At 46.1% G+C, this 19,446-nt stretch overlaps 1 protein-coding gene and 1 non-coding gene across 2 annotated transcripts in view; one reads left to right on the forward strand and one right to left on the reverse strand.

Annotated features, from left to right (window-relative positions):
- The window catches only part of CAPZB (capping actin protein of muscle Z-line subunit beta), a 186,373-nt gene that overhangs the window by 23,823 nt on the left and 143,104 nt on the right, over positions 1-19,446 (forward strand). The window lies entirely within an intron of this gene.
- On the reverse strand, positions 18,886-19,023 carry LOC114812393. The gene has a single exon (XR_003760047.1). It is a non-coding gene; the product is annotated as a small nucleolar RNA SNORA7 (small nucleolar RNA).

The raw sequence follows: 19,446 nt of genomic DNA on the forward strand, positions 1-19,446 counted from the left end.
CTCTCCCAAGCGCTTAGTACAGTGTTCTGCACACAGTAAGAGCTCAATAAATACGGTTGGTTCATTTTACAGATGAGGAAACTGAGGGAGAAAGGAGTTAAGTGACTTGCCCATAGGTCACCTAGCACACAAGTGGCAGAGCCGGGACTAGAAGCCGGAGACAGCTTCACACTCCTCAGTTAGGCAACTCCGTAAAGTACTTTGAGCTTATCAGCAAAAGGCCCTCAAAAAGTGATTCCCTCCACCAAGGTGACCTTTGCAATCAGTTGTATTTATTGAACGCTTACTGTGTTCAGAGCACTCTACTAAGCACTTAGGAGAGTACTACACAAGAAAAAGCTGACACATTCCTGCCTACAACGAGCTTACAGTCCAGAGGAGGAGACAGACATTAATATAAATTAATTACGTATATATACATAAGTGCCGTGGGGCTGGAAGAGGGGCTGTGAGGAGGGAAAAAAAATCCTCCTTCAGGCATCCCAGACCCCATAGCCACTGGCTCCTATTCTCCACACCTTTTGGAAGATTCCCAGACTGCAGTTATAGCAAATCGTTGGCTCAACGGGGACTAGAAAATTCATTTTTTTTTTTTTAGCAGTGGTCCAAAGCAGCTCAGGAAAGGTACCATCTAAGTGGCCCCTGCAATGATTGTGGCTACTGGGGCCACCTTTGCCGTACCATTGATAGGGGCGTGGCTGGGGTTGATCACTGGTGTTTCAGCTCCTCGAAGAACTTTCCCGGACTAATCCCCACCTGAGCGTTCATGAGGTTGTCTGTTTGTTCGTTTAATTGTCTACTTTTTGGTTTTATTCTCTGTCTCCCCCTCTAGACTGTCAGCTCGCTGTGGGCAGGGAACCTGTCGGCTAACTGTCTTGTACTGTACTCGCTCAAGCACTTAGTACAGTGGTCTGCACATAGTAAGCGCTCAGTAAATACCATTGATTTTTATCTGTGCTTTTTTACATTTTGTCTGTCTGGCAGTTTGTGTCTGCTTTGCTCCTTCACCAGTTGTTTTTTTTTTAAATAATGTTAGGCACTTACTAGATACCAGGCACTCTACTAAGTTCTGGCGGTAGATACAAGCTAATCAAGTTGGCCCACATGGGGTTCACAGTCTTAACCCCCATTTTACAGATGAGGTGACTGAGACACAGAGAAATTAAGTGACTCGCCCAAGGTCACGCAGCAGACAAGTATTAGAACCCAGGGCCTTCCGACTTCCAGGCTCGTGCTCTTTCCATTAGACCACACTGCTTCTCTGGTTTGTAAACTTTTGAGGGCAGGGAAGGCATCTTGTATGTAGTTTTTTTTTTGTTTCCACTTGTTATTTTGTACCCAAATGGCATTTGGAAAACACTTCTTTCTGAATGTTATGATGGGAAGCTTAGGAGGTAGGTCTTGGTAGGAAAAGTCTGGGTGCCCTGAAGTTAGCAAAGATACCATCTTTAACTTCCATACGTTCCTGAATTTGGGAGTGTCCCTTTGTCCAGTAAAATAGAACACGGCAGGGCCTCGAACCGGTGTGCCCTTGGCTCAACCCAAGAGGCTTGGGGAGCACTGTTGGAACGGGGAGCGGGTATTTAGGACCTCAGGGTTTTCCCCTATCCAAAGAGTTGGCGTATGAAGCTTGGCCAGTGAAGTTGTGGCCCCCTTCGGGGAACTTTTCAGTAAGATTTCTGTTTGTGAAACTGCGGGGAGGTGGAGGAGAAAGCATCCACTAAATTGCTAGCTCTGAGCAAGGACCTGTAATTCTCCAGGGTCCCTTGCCAGGCTTTTGAACAGCAGCTCGCCGCCTCTGGGAGCCGAGCTGACTTCAGTGACGCTGGTGTAGAAACAGATGTTTTTGAGCGTAATGAGGTGCTACATCAACTGAAATTACAGTCTAAACCAGAGCAGTCTCGTTGATTTGGAGTCCTTTTGCTTGTAGGCTGTGGGGTTTCTTGACACCCCGCTCCGAAAGTTTAAAAGAAGAGGGTAGTGCAGTAGACAGGGGATGCTAACAGTGGCATCTTAACCAGGATGGCAAGGAGACTGACTTGAACTGCTTTTGAATTTTGAAAGAATAAATGGTGAGTGGTGTGGGTGAGGGACAAGGAAATATTCCCCGTGAAGAAAGTCTCAGTTTACTTCCTTGCAACCAGTCCCATATGCTCCCTGCAGACCTTTAGACCAGAATCAGTTTAGGGCAGGGACTGTTGTTTGCTTTGGCTGACGTTATCGGACGTCCTCAGGCTCCTTCGTGGTGTTACAAAGCTATGAATTGGCCCCAAGAAGGCCCCATTCCCAGAGAAAACACCGATCTGGCTTAGCATCATGCAGGGAGCAGCAGTGTTCGCCTCACTAGTGTTTGTTCAAAGAAAGTTCAGTGCTTAGAACAGTGCTTGGCACATAGTAAATGCTTAACACGTACCAATTATTATTATTATCTTTAATATTCGGGTAATCGAAGAGTTCTCTCTTCCTCCACTTGACTTGATCCCCTCTTTGTTGATCTAAATGAAACTCTTCACCACTTATACACAGGTAAAATAAACCGGTTTGCCACTCTGTTAGAAGCACCGTGGCTTAGTGGAAAGAGCCCGGGCTTGGGAGTCAGAGGTCGTGGGTTCTAATCCTGGTTCCGGCACTTGTCAGCTCTGTGTCTTTGGGCAAGTCACTTAATGTCTCTGTGTCTCAGTTACCTCATCTGTAAAATGGGGATTAACACTGTGAACCCCATGTGAGATAACCTGATTACCGTGTCTCTTCCCCAGCACTTAGAACAGCGCTTGTACATAGTAAGCGCTTAACAAATACCTCCATTTTTTTCCTGATCCAATAGTCCCAAGTAAATGTATTCATTCAATCGTGTTTTTTGAGCGCTTACTCTGTACAAAGCACTTATGCCTGCCAGGGCTGGGGTTCAGCTGTGGGGGACACGGTTGTGCTGTTGTTCAGGAGAGACCATTAGCCAGAAACAACAGGCCCACTGGTGGTTGTACTAAACGGCTTTGAGTTCGTCATCTGGCCTTCTTGATCTCTTGATCCATTTTAATGTCCGTCTCCCCCTCTAGACTGTAAACTGCGTTTGGGCAGGGAACACACCCGCTAATTCCGTTGTGTTCTACGCTCCCAAGTGCTTTATAGAGTGCTGTGCTCCCAGGGCCCTGCACAAAGTAAGCACTCGATACTGTTGATTGGTTGATTAAATGTTCAGTGTGTGGGGATCTCACTCGTCCAGGAGTCTTTAAAAGTTTCTCTCTAAAATGGGCTCAGAACTGCCACGGCCGTTTTCAAGGGCGAGACGGTTGTCGTCGTGCTGTAATCGATCAATCAACCACTGGTGATTCTTAAGCAGAGCACTGTAATGAGGACTTGGGAGAGTTCAGTACAACAAAGTTAATACACTCCCTGCCCAGAAGGAACTTGTAGTCTAGAGAGGGAGACAGACATCAATCCAAATTAATATATGAATTAATATAAATAAATAAGTGATAAGATTGATAGTGATGGGTTTGGCTGTCTGGCCAGAATTAATTGCTTTCCACATTTACCTTGGCTTCTTATTTTTCTGTCCCTTTCATGGCTTTCTGAATGAGTAGGTCCACCTGTCCGATGTATGCAGAGGCCCATGAGACAGTGGTCCTTAAGAAATCCCGGAGGCATCTTGCCCTTTTCTGGAAGGAGTGTGCGATGTAGTGTTTTTGTTCCGGGATCCAGCCTCTTAGAGTCTACTAGTCCCCCAACAATAATAATGATTGTTGTATTTGTATGCTACTGTGTCTGCCAAGTGCTGTGTAAAACGCTGAGGTTGTTACAAGATTGGACCCAATCCCTGTCCCATAGGGAGAACAAGTGTTAAACTTCAATTTATAGATGAGGAAACAGACCCAGAAAAGTAGGTGACTTGCCTAAAGCCACACAGCAGGCAAGTGACGAAGCCAAGATCAGAACCCAGATTTTCCCAACTCTCAGGCCCGTGCTCTCCAGACTACGCTGCCTCTCACCTCCCTTTTCCCACCTTCCTAAAGGGTGAAAAGAAGGAATCCTTAGAAGGGCAGGTGATCGCCATCACCTCAGACTGGGGAAAATCATGCCATTGGCAAGCATGGCCTCTGAAGCCCAGATGTGCATTTCTCATTCGTCCCTGCGACCCATGGTAGCAGGAGGTGGATTTTCTCTCTCCACTCCCACCCTGAGGTGTAAAGTCAGACCTGGCCATTATCAGGGCTGAACAAGTTCCACTGTTTTAAAGAAAGTGTACTAACTTCCTCTCAGGGGTGCTTAGCTCTGAGCCCCATTGTTGCCTGACCTCCTGAAGGGGAGTTGGCCGGAGGTTGGCCTTGGGGCTTGGAGATCTCCTCCCTGAGCCCAAGGGGCTTCTTGGTGCAGGCCTGTGGGCCGACAGCAAGCCAGAAGCACTACAACGCCCGCCCTTTCCCACACTTTACCTTAAGCTCGTTATGGGCAGGGAATGGGTCTGCTAATTCTGTTGGATTGTGCTCTCCAACAAATGGTATGTATTGAGTGCTACCTATATGCCAGAGCACTGTATCAAGCGCCGGAGAGAGTACAATTTAACAGAGTTGGTGGACACATTCCCTGTTCGTAACAAGCTCACAGTCTCAGGTCCTGTAGAGGGCCATCATTCTAAATAGGAGGGAGAACAGATGTCAGATTCCCATTTTGCACCTGAGGGAACTGAGGCCCAGAGAAGTTACGGACTTGCCTACATTCTCACAGCGGACAAGTGGCAGAGCTGGGATCAGATTCAGGTCCGCTGACTCCCAGGCCATGGTCTTTTGACTGGGTAGACAGAGGGAGCATAATAATAATAATAATGGTATTTATTAGGCGCTTACTATGTGCCAGGCACTGTACGAAATACTAGGGTAGAAGCGAGGTAATTGGGTTGGACACAGCCCCTCCCCCATGTAAGGCTCAGTGTTGTGATCCCCATTTACCAAATGAGGTAACTGAGGCACAGAGAACTGAAGTAACTTGCCCAAGGTCACATAGCAGACAAGTGGCAGAGGCAGGATTAGAACCCAGGACCACTGACTCCCGGCCCGTTCTCTCTCCACCCGGGAGCCGGAGTGCGAGGAGCACTCCGTTCAGACTGTTATCCAAGCTGGGCATCCTCCTTTGCCACCCTGACTGACCTTTTCCATCTGTAAAATGGGGATCGAGCCTTGTTGAGGATCAAGGGTGGCCAACTGTAGGTTAGACATCCAGCCTAATCGTTAGGGATTGCACCAGTCAGTCAGTTGTATTTATTGAGCGCTTTCTCTGTGCAGAGCACTGTACTAAGCACTTGGGAGAGGACAGTATAACAATAAACAGACACTTTCCCTGCCCATAACGAACTTACGGTCTAGAGGGGGAGACAGACATTAATAGAAATAAATAAATGACAGATATGGACAGAAGTGCTGCAGGGCTGGGAGGGGGGAATGAATAAAGGGAGCAAGTCAGGGCGACGCAGAAGAGAGTGGGAGAAGAAGATAGGAGGGCTTAGTCAGGGCAGGCCTCTGGGAGGAGTTGGGCCTTCAATAAGGCTTCAATACCCCAACCAGACGTAACAGTGCCTTCAGCATCCCTAGAGGTAGAACAAAGCTCTCCAGATGGAGCCAGGGAGATCCAGTTAAACCAGATCTCCACCTCTGTCCCCCTTCCCAGCTGTGCCTAGGGAGAGCCCGCGTTGCTTGTTTTCCACCTCTGGCGTGGGGGCTTGAACAGAGCTCCCCCCTAGAGTTTTGGCTCAGGCTAAGGCTTACTGCAGATGCAACCTTCACATCCTGTTCAGGTTAAACCGCGTTCGATCGTAAGGCCTGTGCATGCAAGGATCATGTCCCGTTGCTCTGCTTCACCGACCGCTGAATGATTCAGCCCGATGACTTGTTTAGCTTTTGTCCCGGTTGAGCTTATTGGAGTCCTTACCCCTGTCAGACAAGAGTTGAAACTCTGGCCGTGCGAAGGGCATAAACTTGCTGGGCCCTGGAGTCCCGGGCATGATTCTGCAGAGTTTTGGCCAAGAATTAGCTAGCGCAGGAAATCAGAGTTGCAGGGTTTCAGCCAACTTCTTAGAAATCACATCTTATCTCAAAACCACGGGGCCTTTGTTTCATGTCTTGAACAGAGGTAGCCGAACGATCCTTATAAGGCTCCTTTTATAGGTGAGGTTTTGCAAGCAGAATCATTTGAATTACTCTCTGTTGCGTTGGAAGACGCACGAGCATAGAGAACAGAGGATGGGGACCTTGAATTTCACTGAGGCTGATCCTAAATGGACATTTCCGGACAAGCCATCCCACTCCTCAAAAACTCCAGTCGTTGCTCGTTTCTCTCTTTACGAGAAACTCCCGGCTCTCCGAAGTCATCAGTTGTCCGTCATTCCCCGTGCTTCCAAAACTTCTCATGATTCCCCATTCCTTTCGGCAGCAAGTAGAAGTTCCCGATAGTTGGTTTTAAGGCACTCAACCACCTATTCTCCCACTCCCACTCCACTCCTCAGTCAATCAGTGGTATTTATTGAGTGCTGACTGTGTGTAGAACACTGCTCTAAGTGCTCGGGAGAGTACAGTATAACGAAGTTGGTGGACACATTCCCTGCCCACAATGAGCTTATAGTCTAGAGGGGAGACAGATATTAATATAAATAAAAGAACTATGGATATGTACATAAGTGCTGTGGGGTAACTGCCATTTCATTAATTCCACCCCTCCCTGCCAGTACTTATAACCACTGTATTAGTTTTAAACATAACTATATACCCTGCTATGCCTCCTCTTTGTACGTTACTTTAATGTCTTTCTACCCTACTTAAACGTAAGTTTGAGGCAGAGATCATGTATGCTAAATATTTTGTACTTTCCGAAGTGCTACAGATTGGTTGAGCAAAGTAGAAAGCCTCTGCAAACCCCTCTTAATCTTTCTTGTACACTCTTTTCTTTAAATAAAATTTAGGAAGAAGAAATTGAGTGAGTTAACCCTGCTTCAAAATTTTACGTTGATTTTTTTTTTAATAATTTTTATAGTTGCTTATTATGTTCCAGGCACTAAGTGCTGGAATTATGTACAAGCTAATCAGGTTGGACACAGTCCCTGACGCACGTGGGGCTCACATTTTAACCCTCATTTTACTGATGAGGTAACAGGTACAGAGAAATTAAGTGACTTTCCCAGGGTCCGACAGCAGACAAGCGGAAGAGTTGGCATTAGAATCCAGGTCCTCAGACGCCCAGACCTGGGTTCTTTTCATTAGGCCATGCTACTTCTCAGGTGCAGATTTTCCCTTTATTGGTTCACAAGCCAGTAGGAAGATGGGTCTCATTAGAAACCACTTAGCAAGGCCTTGGAAATTTATAATTCTGCACCAATTTTGGTAACCAGCTGTGGTCCCCCAAAAGGAGTTATATAGCCTACAAAAATAAATGAAATGTGAATGCCCTGCAAAGTCTTTTTTCCCCCTGGACAAATAGCTTATTGCAAGATTATTATTTAAGGAATGATATAAACACTGGTTAATACCATGGCCCACTTAGGTTTTCACCGTAGGAAAGCCTTGACCACCCCTTTCTCGTAGAAACGTTGTGCAACCTCGACTTAACTGACACCGTCCTCTCCTGGTTCTCCTATCTCACTGGCTGCTCGTTCTCAGCCTCTTTCGCGGGCTCTTCCTCTGCCTCCCACCCCCTGACTGGGGGAGCCCATCAAGGCTCCGAGTCTCCTTCAGTTGTCCATTGACCCCCACTCCCTTGGAGAAATCATTTGCTCCCATGGCTTCAGCTACCTCTGTATGTGGATAATTCCCAAATCTGTATCTCCAGCCCTGAACTCTCACCTCTGCATTGTCATGTTTCCTCATGCCTTCAGGACACCTCTACTTGGGAGTCTCACCAGCATCTCCAACTTAGCATTGCCAAAACAAAACTCCTCATCTTTCCGCCCAAACCTTATCCTCCCCATGACTCTCCCATCATTCTGGACAGCACCACCTGCCCCAGTCTCACAAGCCCTTAACCTTGAAGTTATTCGTAGCTCAGTGGAAGGAGCCTGGGCTTGGGAGTCAGAGGTTGTGGGTTCTAATGCCGGCTCCACCGCTTGCCAGCTGTGTGACTTTGGGCAAGTCACTTAACTTCTCTGTGCCTCAATTACCTCATCTGTAAAATGGGGATTAAAACTGTGAGCCCCATGTGGGACAACCTGATCACCTTGTATCCCCCAGTGCTTAGAACAGTTCTTTGCACATAGTAAGCGCTTAACAAATACCCCCATTTATTTATTTTTTTTATTTTATTTCAGTCCACATATTCAGTCTGTCACCAAATCCTGTTAAGTCAACCTTCACAACATTGCCGAAGTCCACCCTTTCCTCTCTCTCCAAACCGCTACCATGTTAATCCAAGCATTTATCCTATCTGACCTTTTCTTTTTGTCCGTAATCCCCATTTTAAAGATTAGGTAATTGAGGCTGAGAGGGGTTAAGGGTTAAGTGACTTTCCCAAGGTCATCTGCCAAACAAGTGGCGGGAGCTGGAATTAGAACCCAGGTTCTTCTGATTCCTGGGCCCGTGCTCTATCCACTAGGCCATGCTGCTTCTTGCACCGATTAGTACATCTGACCTCCCCACCTCCCATCTTTCCCCACATCAGTCTGTACTTCGCTCTGCCACCCAGACCACTTTTCTACAAAGCCATTCAGTTCATGTTTCCCCACTCCTCAAGCCCTTCCAGTGTTTGTTTTTTAATGGTTTTTGATAAAGCACTTACTCTGTGCCAGGCACTGTACTAAGCACTGGAATGGATACACGCAAATCAAGTTGGACCCAGTCCCTGGCCCATATGGAATTCACAGTCTCAATCCCCATTTTACAGATGAGGTGACTAAACCCCAGAGAAGTGAAGTGACTTGCCTAAGGTCGCACAGCAGACAAGCGGCGGAGCAGGGATTAGAACCCATGACCTTTGACTCCCAAGGCCATGCTTTAGCCACTGTGTCACGCTGCCCACCTACCTCCGCATCAAACAGAATCTATTCTCCATCTGCTCTAAAACATTGTCACCTAGTCCTCCTACCTTATTTCCCCAATTTCCTCCTGCAGCCCAACACACACTTCATACCTCTAATGCCAGCCTTCTACTCACTCACTGTACCTTGATCTCATTTATCTTGCCACCAGCCCATTGCCCAAATCCTGCCTCTGGCTTGGAATGCCCTTCCCTCTTCGTGTCCAACAGATGATTACTCCCCCCACCTATTAGAAGGCACATCTCCTCCAAGAGGCCTTCCCCAACTAAACCCTCATTTCCTCTTCTCCCACTCCCTTCTGTGTTTTCCTTGCACTTGAATTTGCACCCTTAATTCACCCTTCCCTCAGCCCCACGGCACGTGGACAGAGCTATAATTTATTTATTTATATTGATGTCTGTCTCCCCCTCTAGACTGTAAGCTTGTTGTGGGCTACCATTTCAGTTGTACTCTGCCAGGCGCTTAATACAGCATTCTGCACCCAGCAAGTGCTCAATAAAAACAACGGACTGATCTCCTTTGAGCATTTTGCACCTTTCCATCTTCTGCAGTGTCAGGATATAAGAGTAACTTGATTACTCTGGAAAACTCCAGCTGGTAAGGAACAAGATAATCTTTTCATCCCTGCCAGATTTTTCCAGTGTCCTGGAACAACTTCTAGACTAACCTGGAATCTCTCATTGCCCAAATCCTGTGTGTTGTAGGGAGCTGTATTGGGAACTGTCATTGCGGTAGCCCAGTTTTCCTAGGGATTAGACTCAGAAGTTGGGCATGAAATTTCACCAGCTGGAGATTGGGGTCAAAATCTCCCTTGAGAATCAGAAGTGAAGACACGGGAGTGTTCTGATCCTCTGCCTTCCTATTAAACCAAGCAAATTTGGCCTGTGGAGGAAAAAAAATGGCAACTGGGAGTGGATTCATGTCTGCCTTTATGATTGTAGACTATAGGCTCCTCCTCAAGACTGTAAACATGTGGGCAGGGGAACTGTCTAGCAACTCTGTTATACTGTACTCTCCCAAGCACTTAATACAGTGCTTTGCACCAGAAAGCTTTCGATAAATACCATTCATTGATTGACTGATTATTGTGTGCTCATTGTCATTCTGCCTATTATTTTTTCGCCTCTGTGGCATCCAATGATGAAATAGCCAGTTTTTTAACAATTTTTATTAAATGGTATTTGTTAAGCACTTACTATACTGTGTGTCAAGCATTATTCTAAACGCTGGGGTAGGTACAAGTTAATCAGGTCGATCACAGTTCCTGTCCCACATGGGGCTCACAGTCTTACTGCTGAATCCCTATTTCACATGGGAAGTTGTGACTTACCCAAGGACTTCACTGCAGGCTAGTGGCAGAGCCGGGATTAGAATCCAGATCCTCTTGACTCCTAGGCACACGGTTTTTTCTGAGGTAAATGTCTAAAGTGAAATAAAGCACTTAAAAACCTGATATAGACTGTGGACATTGACAGAATTTTCTCTTCTGCTCCCTCCTCTCACCAAAAAATAACCTCCATCTTCTCATTTATCCTTAGGCCACTACTGTTTGTTAGTGACTTGCTAGATTTTAGTGAAGTTGGGTGATGTGGTTGGGCGTGTGTAAGAAAATGCATCCTGAGAGGGAAGTAGCTATTGTTGCTCATATAATTATGTCCCACAAAATGTCGCCCATCTCCACAAAATATCACCCATCTCTTCCAGGCCCTAACCCACCAGCCGGAAATAGAATAATTTTGGTTTTTAGTTTCGACCTGGTCATCACCATGCCAGTTTTCTTGTAATAAAGTTCCGTGGTGAAATATGGTGGATCTCTCTTCTGTTTGTTATTGGCAGAAAACGTGTCTGCTAATCTTGCTGTATTGTACTCTCTCTCTCTCTCTCTCTCTCTCTCAGTACAGGGCTCTGCACATAAGTGTTTGATAAATCCCATTGATTGATCTGATTAGTGATGGATTCCTGAGTTTCCCCACTTTCCTCCTGAAGGGTTAAAGTGAGGTGAAGTTAACGGTGTCTGGCGCTATCAGGAACAAAGTTTTTTTGTTTAGTAGATCTGCGACTCTTAGGATCATCCTAAATCCAGACATTCTCAATTTATGGTATCTGCTTGAGAGAGAAACTCATTCAAAGTTAGTCCCGGCTTTGATAAGTTTGTGCATAAATTTTGCCAGTCGGGCACAGTTAGACAGAGAAACCAGTAATTATTTAGAGCATCATCAAGCCAGGCAGAGATGTTGGCTTGAGATCGGGAAGTTTCTTCACCGTCTTTTAAAATCTCCAAGTTTTTCTATTTTCACCAAGCGGTTAAGTCCCTGCCATTTTTAGCAACACCTTTGCTTTTGAGAATTTGAGAATTAATCAGGAGAGGGGCCCTTGACAGAGGTAAGGTCTATAGTAAAATCTTGCCTAGCATTACAGTTGCATTGTTTGGACGTCATTGTCTTTAATGAAATTACTTCTCCTAAGTCATGAAGAAAATGGGAAAATAGGGTTAATTTTCAGTCCCGTGGGCTTTTTATAAGTGTTTGTCAGTGGTTATCGGTATAGTAGGAAGGATGGATTCAGAGCCGCTTTCTGCCTTTTCTTCCCTCAGTGACTCCTTCTCCTGTTCACTTCACTCACCTTGTCTTCTGCTTGGTGATCTGGTCAGAATGCTGGAATTCTTGGCAAATGCAGAGGTTCTTGAAGGTAGTGATTACAACCCAGGTCCTCTGACTCCCAGGCCCCTGCTCTTTCCACTCGGCCACACTGCTTCTATAGTGAGCCTTTTTTTATAAAAAAAAATTATTTAAGCACTTATGTGCTAGACAATGTACCAAGCGCTGAGGTAGATGCAACTTAATCAGGTTGGACACAGTCCCTGTCCCACGTGGGACTCACGAACTGAATCCCCATTTTACAGATGAGGTAATTGAAGCACAGAGAAGTAAAATGACCAACCCAAGGTCACACAGCAGATATGTGGCAGAGTGGGGATTAGAACCCGAGTTCTTCTAACTTCCAGGCCTGTGCTCTGTCCACTAGGCCATGCTGCTTTTCCTCCTAGTGAATGAGCCAGGGGCAGGAGAGGGGTTCCCAAATCCACTCCAGCCCCGAGACAGAGGGATTTCTTCAAAACAAGAGTCAGACGGGCCCAAGTCGACTCCTCTAGGCCAGTAGGCCACCAGGCCAGTGACATTCAGATTGCCCCTTGACGTTCCCTCTAAAAGGAAATTATTTTTCCTCCCTCGTTTCAGGTTTCTTTATTCTCCTAACACTTTAGCCATCTAAGGCCAGAATCGATCCGGGTATTGCAAAAGTTATGTTCAAGCGTAAAATCACCTGCTAAGAAGGTGTTGCGTTACACATTTCCCTCTTCTGGAACTTTTCTTCCTCCTGAAATGAACCTCCCACTGCATTTAGTTTAATTTGGCCCATCAGGTACAACAAGAGAACTAAGTAAGGTTTTTCTATACCTGTTTCCCCAGAGGGCAGTGCATTTTAACCAGTATAAACCCAGTGTACTCTTTCACTTTGAGATACTGGAGCGTGTTATTAGTGAAGGCTCTAAATTAGAGAGCAGAGCTTGTGGTTTAATCACTCATGGGCTGTTGGACCAGCTCTCACCAAGGAAGCAGCCTAGCCTAGTGGAAAGAGCATGGACCTAGGAGTCAGAGGACCTGGGTTCCAAACCCGGCTCCGCAACTTGTCTGCCGTGTGATCTTGGGCAAATCACCTAACTTCTCTGGGCCTCAGTTACCTCATCTGTAAAATGGAGATTAAGACTGTGAGCCCCAGGTGGGACAGGGACCGTGTCCAGGCTGATTAGCTTGTATCTACCCCAGGGCTTGGTACAGTGTTTGGCAAGTAGTAAACGCTTTAAAGATCATTAAAAAAAAAGGACTCACTATAGAAGCAATGTGACTTAGTGGAAAGAGCTTGGGCCTGGGAGTCAGATGACCTGGTCGTAATTCCGGCTCTGGCATTTGCTAGGTGTGTAAATTTGGATAAGTCGCTCAACTTCATCATCATCTGTGAAATGGGGATAAAATGGGGATTAAATACCTGATTTCCCTTTTCTTGTGTAAAAAAAAAAAGAGTGCATGTAGACAAACTGCACAATAATTCAGCATTAAGAGTCATTGGCCTAATGGAAAGAGCACAGGCTTGGGATTTAAAGGACCTGGGTTTCCAATCCCAGCTTTCACTGCCTGTTTGCTCTTTTTCTTTGGGGAGTCACTTAACTGCTTGTGCCTCAGTTTCCTCCCCTGTAAAATGGGGAGTCAATGTCCGTTCTCCCTCCTGCTTAGACATCGAGCCCTGTGTTGGACCTGATTAACATGTATGCACCTAGGAATTTAGAACAGTGCTTGACACATAGTAAGCACTTAACAAATACCATGATTGTATTATTATTCTCATTAACACTAATCTCTTCCAAGTGGCCCTGGCTGTCATTGTTTGGGGAATTTGGGGTTTCTACTTAGTCCAAAAGAAACCTGTAATATTATCTGCTGTGCTAGGGGTCCTTGGGGGATAGGAGAATCCTCTATGCCATCTTCATCTTCAACTGGGGGGATTGAAAAATCTGATCATTTACATTACTGCCAAGTGGCCTAATTAGCTGTAAAACCCAGGAAATTCAAAATGAAGGAGGCCACTTAGTTCCTAGACTCCTCCCTTTGCTCTTTAGTCTTCTAATTGGTCTTGGGTTGCTAGCCTCCTGCCGAGCTTGAGGAAAGGGCAAGGTGTCAGGCTTCTTGCTGGAACTTCCTGCCTTTTGTAGGTTTAAATGCAGCCCCTTTCCACGGAGTTAATCTCTAAGTAATAGTCAGGAATGCTGGTCATTATGCCATTTCCTGGATAAAAGTCCTCAAAAGATCTGGGCAGCAGCCCACATAATGACCCTTATTAGCTCCTCTTATCACAGCGCAGCCAAGAGGAACAAACACACGTTGTTCCATTTGCTTGAATTCACACTTAATAATTCCCAAGCTTAATTTATCCCCGCCTCTCCAGAAATGGTTTAGTTTTTCTTGGAGTCATTTTTTTCTTAATTCTTTTGGAGCATATTCCATTTTACCTAAGTAAAGCAGTAGTGTGAAATGCTTACTGTGTGCAAAGCGGGGTACTGAGCACTGAAAAAAAAAATGGGTGAGAAGCAATCAATCATTATTTTTAGAGTATTTTAGATATTTAGATATTTAGAGTTTTTTTAGAGTGTTTACTCTGTGCAGAAAATTAAACAGAGTCTGATCCCAAAGGGACTCTCCACCTAAGAATAAGATGAGAACTGATAATGATAATTGTGGTATTTGCTTTGTGCTTATTATGTGCCAGACATTTTACTAAGCACTGAGTTAAAAGAAAATCTGGTTGGACACAGTGCCTGTCCCACATGGGGCTCTCAGTCTTAAAAGTGGGCTTGTGATAGATGTATAAGAAAAGACGAAACAAGCACAAAAACACCGTAAAGGACAAATACAAAGAAAATATAAAGAATAAAGAGAGAAAGGGAAGTCAGGTACTGTGGCTGAAAGCAGAGTGGTCTAATGGATAGCAAATGGAGAAGCAGCGTGGCTCAGAAGAAAGAGCACGGGCTTGGGAATCAGAGGTCGTGGGTTCTAATCCCGGCTCCGGCACTTGTCAGCTGTGTGACTTTGGGCAAGTCACTTAACTTCTCTGTGCCTCCGTTACTTCATCTGTAAAATGGGGATTAAGAATGTGAACCCCACGTGGGGCAACCTGATTACCTTGTATTTCCCCTAGCGCTTAGAACAGTGCTTGGCACATAGTAAGCGCTTAACAAATGCCATCATTATTATTAAATGGGCCTGGGAGTCAGAAGGACCTGGGTTCTAATCCCAGCTCAGCCACTTGCCTGCTGTGTGCCCTTGGGAATGTCACTTGACTTCACTTCTCTGGACCTCCCCATCTGTAAAATGGGGATTAAGACTGTGAGCCCCATGGGGGACGGGGACTGTATCCAGCCTGATTAGTTTGTATCTATTTGAGCGTTTAGAACAGTGCTTGGCACATAATAAGTGCTTAACCACTGTCATCGTTATGATTATTATTACAAGAGCAGGATTTCAGGCTCCTCGTGACTCAGAGTCCAATAATCCGAGCGACTGCAGCTGTATTAACTGCCCCTGTCGTCCAGTGCTGTACATTATTGCCGAAGTGTATTTTCCCAAGCATTTAGTACAGTGCTCTGCACGCAGTAAGCACTCAATAAATATGATTGAATAAATGAATGGTGTGGTGGCCTCAAGATTGTTCATGCTGGCGTCCTTCCGTCTGGCACAGGGCAGGCTGGAAGCGAGGCCGAGGAAGCACAGGTGGCTGTGGGAGAGGGGAAGGGGACAGCAACAATAATAATAATAATAATTATGGTACTTGGTAAGCACTTATTATGTGCCAGGCACTGTTCTAAGCACTGGGGTAGATTCAAGTTAGGCAGGTTGGACACAGTCCCTGTCCCACACAGGGCTCGTGCTCTTAATCGCCATTTTACAGGTGAGGTACAATACAACAATAAACACATTCCCTGCCCACATCGGGCTTACAGGGACAGGGAACGTATCTATCAACTCTTTTATGGGGCCTCTCCCACGCACTTAGCACAGTGTTCTGCACACAGTAAATGCTCAATAAATACTATTGATCGCCTCTAGACTGCAAGCTCGTTGTGGGCAGGGAATGTGTCTGTTCTGTCTTTGTGTTGCACTCTCCCAAGCGCTTAGTCCGGTGATCTGCACACAGTGAGTGCTCAATAAATACCATGGATCGAATGCCTGGGTGGCTGAATTTGGTACTAGCATTCAGATCTTGGTTGCCTAAGAAAATCTTTTATTGTGTGCAGGGTTTCCCTGGTGGGGCCTGGCACGTAACTCTGAAATTGTGTAGGCTTATTGTCAGTCTGTAGTCACAATGCTATGACGTGATTCTGTAAAGCTTTTCACATCTCTTCCAGCCATGCGCATCCTTGTTTTAAGAAAAGATGAGCGGAGCACTTTACTTCTCTGCAGCTCCGAAGTTTCCTGTGGCTCCCGGCTCCCGATTGCTTCTCATGGAAACAAAAAATTCCTGACCATCAGCTTGCTTTTGCATCATTTGTTGCATCTTTTGTTATGGTCGCTCAGTTAGATAAGACTGGGCAGCCCCGTTTAACGTGACGGAGATGGGGAAAACAACACCGAAAGCAGGGCTTCGGTGGTTGCAGATCCTCTAGACTGTAAGCTCGTTCATTTGCTCAGTCGCACTGAGCGCTTTCTGTGTGTGAAAGCTCTGTACTAAGTGCTTGGGAAACTACAGTATAACAAAAAAACAGACACATTTCTTGCCCACAGTCCGCATACAGTTTAGTGATGTGTAGTGAGCAGGGAACACGTACCAACTCTGTTGAATGGTACTCTCCCGAGCGCTTAGTCCAGGGTTCTGCACACGGTAAGTGCCTAGTAAATACCACTGATTGATCACCCATCCCTTTCTGCTTTGAGCAGAACCTCCGGACCCTTGGGTCTCTCCCTTTTAAGAATCCACTCTTTTCTCCCAGTTTACCCCAGCTTGCATTCTGTGTTCATTTCAAGCTACTCTACCCACTGGGCCTCCAGTCCTTTGTTCACATCCTTCCTCTTGGCTGGAACTTCCCCCTTCAAATCCACCAGGCCACAGCTCTCCCCATCTTCCAAGAGTTCTCTTCCCTAAATCATATGCCCCAGCTACCAATCAATCAGTCAATAGTATGTACTATTATTAGTAGTAGTAATAGTAATAATAATTGTGATATTTATTAAGTGGTTACTATGTGCCAGGCAGTGTTTTAAGCACTGGAGCGAATACAAGCAAATCGGGTCGGACGCAGCCCTGTCCCACGTGGGGCTCACATCTCAATCCCCATTTTACGGATGAGGTGACGGATGTACAGAGAAGTAAAGCGGCTTACCCAACGTCACACAGCAGGCAAGTGGTGAAGCCGGGAATAGAACTCATGACCTTCTGACTCCCAGGCCCGTGCTCTATCTACTACACCATGAGACTCAGCACCCACTATGTGCAGAGCATTGTACATTCCAAGTGTTTAGGAGAAATAATAATCATAATGATGGTCTTCGTTAAGCACTTACTATGCGTCAAGCAGTGTACTGAGTGCTGGGGTAGATACACCGTCCCTACCCCCCATGGGGTACCCCGTCTTAATCCCCATTTTACAGATGAGATAACTGAGCCACAGAGAAGAGATGTGACTTCCCCAAGGTGACGCGGCCGAGACGTGGTGGAGTTGGGATTGAACCCAGGTCCTTCTGCCGCCTAGGCCCGTGCTCTATCCACCAGATCGTGCTGCTTCTATGCAGCAGCACAATGAAATACCACTTCAGCACGTCTCTGCCAACAAATGCTCTTAGGCGCTGTGCTCTCACACTAGCACTTGAGTAAATATTGTCTTACTATAACCCTACTTTTAAAGCACTCATTCACTTACACGTCCATTTTTCTTTTCTAAATGTCGGTGATTCCGTGTCTGTTTCCCCACTGGCTGGGGAGATTGTGTCTTTTTAACTGTGTGGTGACCTGGTTGATTCTCAATAAATCCCATCCGTCGATTCAACTTTTTAACGGCCATATTGTTGCGGAGTGGCTTTGGGGTCTTAGAGAATTTCTCAGGACAGCCAAATGTGTTTAGTAATAGCTTTCGGTCTCGCTCGCTGCATGTCTCTTGCAGTGTCCTGCTCTACTGCATTTTGTCTGAGGTTGCATCAGTTAATCCATCAATGGTATTTGAATGCTTTTACTCTGTGCAGAGCGCTGTACTAAGTGCTGGGGAGAGGATACAATATTAATTCAATAGTATTTACTGAGTGCTTACTATGTGCAGAGCACTGTACTAAGCGCTTGGAATGTACAATTTGGCAACAGATAGAGACAATCCCTGCCCAGTGACCGGCTTACAGTCTATCAGAGTCAGTAGATACCGGCCCTGCCCACAGGGAGTTTACGGTCTAGAGTCTTCGGTCTAGATATGTTGAGGTTGAGGGGGCGGTTGGTTTAAGGATATTCTTCTCTACTCTGACTGGGATCTATCTGATAATGGAGTTATCAAAAAACCCAATAGTTTCCTACAACCAGCTCTCACCCTTTTTTCATGAAGATGTTGATTTTAGTGGTGCCTTTTGAAGCCCTCTGTCCATTTCCTCAATGTCCCGTCTGTCGACTCGATCAGCGAATGCTGTTTATTGAGTGCTTACTGTGTGCAGAGCACAGTACTAAGCGCTCGGGAGAGTACTCCTCAACAGAGTTGGTAGGCACATTCTCTGTCCACAACAAAATTAGAGTGTAGCGGAAGAAAAGTCCAGGCAAGTGCCCAAGGTTTAGAAGTTCTGTTTGCCCTGAGATCCAAATTATTTATCACATCCTCAAAAATTGGCATGAAGGATCTGCTCTCCTAAGGTTCGTCGGGCCTTATTTGCTTTGGGCTATACTGGCCTCTACCAAATCAAGACTTACCCATCACCAAAAAAGCTATAGGATGTCATATATGCTACCTCAGGACTGCTAAAGAGGGTCGAAGGCTACTTCCTCTTTACAAGAAACCCTGCAGCGAGGGAAATCAGTCTTTCAACCATCTGTCAAGTGTGACTTGCACCGTTGAGGATGAGGCCCTCTCTGGGTCTTGTTCCGTATTATGCCGTCGAGTCGTCTCCGACCCATAGCGACGCCACGGACACATCTCTCCCAGAACGTCCCACCTCCATCTGCGGTCGTCCTGGTAGTGGATCCATGGAGTTTTCTTGGTCAAAATGCGGAAGGGGTTGACCAGTACCTCCTTCCTCACAATAAACTTGTCTCCACGCTCGACTCTCTCCCGTGCCGCTGCTGCCCAGCACGTGTGAGTTTGTAGCAGATTGCCTTCCACTCACAAGCCACTGCCCAAGCTGGGAATGGAATGGACAGGCCTCTGCTTGACTCCTCCTCCCATAATCGAGACTGGTAGACTACTGGACACTCTCCAGATGCGACCCTGAGAGGGGCCTCTCTCTGTACCTCACGCCAAAGGACTTGCACTCTGAAGTTTTGCTCCTCCCTGGATTTGCAAGTTTTTTCTGTGTCCAGAGCTTGCCCCAAAGTTTGATGCCTTTTATGTAGCTTTGAACCGATGTTGTATGTGATGAAGTAACCTTCCCAAGATGTCAATTTACTCTCCCATCAGGGAGTACTGAGACAGTAAAGTATATGAAATCAATGTTTTTGTATTTCCTTGCTCATTTTGGAGAAGCACCGTGGCGCCGTGGAAAGAGCACGGGCCTGGGAGTCGGAGGATCGAGGTTTTAATCCCGGCTCTGCTGCGCGACTGCTATTTAACCACGGGCAAGTCACTTAACTTCTCTGTGCCTCAGTTACCTCGTCTGCAAATTCGGGACTTACTCCTACCTCCTAGTTAAACTGTGGGTCCC

The sequence above is a fragment of the Ornithorhynchus anatinus genome, chromosome 5, assembly GCF_004115215.2.
Source record: "Ornithorhynchus anatinus isolate Pmale09 chromosome 5, mOrnAna1.pri.v4, whole genome shotgun sequence".
In the NCBI taxonomy this organism is placed as follows: domain Eukaryota; kingdom Metazoa; phylum Chordata; class Mammalia; order Monotremata; family Ornithorhynchidae; genus Ornithorhynchus; species Ornithorhynchus anatinus.